The following is a 2,291-nucleotide window of genomic DNA, read 5'->3' on the forward strand; positions in this document are numbered from 1 at the left end:
GAGTGTTCTAAACTAAAATATGAAAACATAATTACGTATGTAATATTATAGAATGAATATTCATAATATCGACTGTATCCTATTATACTAGAACATTCATGTCAGGACATTCATTATGAATGTTCATTCTAGATTATTCATAGAGTGTTCTAAAGTAAATTATGAATACATAATTATGTATATAATATTATAGAATGAATAATCTTTTTAAACTATTCTTTTATTATGAATAAATTATTATGAATAGAAAGATGCTTAGAAAGATTATTCAATGAATAATTATATCCAGTTAAAATGTAATATTACAAGAATATACGAAAAATGAGGATGATCTACTATTAGATGAATATTCGGTGTTACTTGGGCTGTATGCAACAGGAAAAGGTAATATTAATATATTATCATACGTGAACGGTAATTGGAATAAAAATTACTTAGCAAATGTATTGCACGTGCCGGGTTTAAAATTTAATTAAGCGGTGTTAGATAAAGGATTAGAATTAACGTCGGATAATAAAAAATGTGTTCTTACAAGAAACGGGAAACCCGTATGCGCAGGTAAGCATTGCGGAAGGTTGTTTGAATTACAGATCAAGGTCGAAGTGCCGACAAAAAGTGGTAGCAGTGGAAAACAGGTTGTCAGTTTGGCACGAGCGCTTAGCACATCAAAATTTGCAGTACGTAAAAAGTTGTTTGGCGAAACACGACATTGTGTGTTCGGCCAACGACGACGAGTTCATGTGCAGTAGTTGTATAATGGGTAAACAGAGTCGTAAAACATTTAGTAAAAGTAACACAGAATATTTCAATGTGAATGATCTAATTCACGCAGACCTATGTGGACCGATGGAGACTAGCTCCATAGGTAAATCGAAATACTTCCTATTATTCAAGGACGACTATTCGCATTACAGGACGGTATATTTTATTAAAAATAAATATGAAGTGAAAAATATTTTGGAAACATTTATAAAAAGTGTTGAAACAGAAACAGGTTCTAAGGTTAAAATATTAAGAACGGATAACGGATTAGAATTCGTGAATAAAGAAATTACAGGTATTTTGCAAAAATACGGCATACGACACCAATTGACAGTTCCATATACGCCGGAACAAAATGGAAAAGTCGAACGAGAGAATCGTACAATCGTTGAATCAGCAAGGACAATGATTTGTGCGAAAAATCTGGATGTCTCACTCTGGGCAGAAGCTGTAAACACGGCTGTTTACACGCTAAATCGGACAGGTACTAGTTCGGTTAAGAATTGCTCGCCATACGAGTTATATTACAAGGTTATGCCAGATATAAAACATTTACGTGTTTTTGGTACTGTCGTGTATACACGACATACCAAAACAAAAACGTAAGAAGTGGGATCCAAAGAGTGAAAAAGGTATATTTGTTGGCTATTCGAATAACACGAAAGGTTATCGTGTGTATTATTCGAAAACAAATACAATTTCGTTGTCTAGGGACATCATATTCGAAAATGAAAGCAATAGATTTGAGAATATAATTGTAGACAAATTAGAGTTCACAGATACACTGACTCAGATCAAAGACGATCCGGTCAAGGTCGAATCGACAATGGTCGACAACAGGAGTGGCGTGGTATTGCGGGATCGGAACACATTAAAAGCGCCGTTCAGGTACAATGTGTCGTCGTTCATCGCCAATTGCGACCAGCCACTAAATCGTGACGAAGCAATCAATGGCCCACATAAAAACGAATGGGAGGACGTTATGCACGTTGAAATAATGTCATTACACGAAAACAACACTTGGTCACTAGTTAATTTGCCTCGGGGCAAGGTTGCATTGGGTGCATGGGTTTAATGTATGGGTATTCAAAACCAAATATAAAACTGACGGTAATATAGATAAATTTAAGGCCAGATTGGTCATTAAAGGTTGTTCACAGAAGTACGGTATAGATTACCACGAAACATTTTCGCCAGTGGTCAGATACGAATCAATAAGGGCGATATTCGCAGTAGCAGCTGTGGAAAAATTAATATTACGACAATTCGACATCAAGACAGCATTTCTGTACGGAGAACTACAGGAAGAAATATACATGGTACAACCACCAGGATACGAAGATGGATCGAATAAAGTATGTAAGCTTCAGCGAAGTTTGTATGGCTTGAAACAAAGTCCAAGATGTTGGAATATACGCTTTAGAAACTTTTTAAATGCATTTGGTTTACAATGTACCGAAGCGGATGCATGTGTATTCAAAGCTGATAACAATCAAATTATTCTTGCATATTTGTTGACGATGGCTTAA

Source organism: Acyrthosiphon pisum, chromosome X (assembly GCF_005508785.2).
Source record: "Acyrthosiphon pisum isolate AL4f chromosome X, pea_aphid_22Mar2018_4r6ur, whole genome shotgun sequence".
Taxonomy (NCBI): domain Eukaryota; kingdom Metazoa; phylum Arthropoda; class Insecta; order Hemiptera; family Aphididae; genus Acyrthosiphon; species Acyrthosiphon pisum.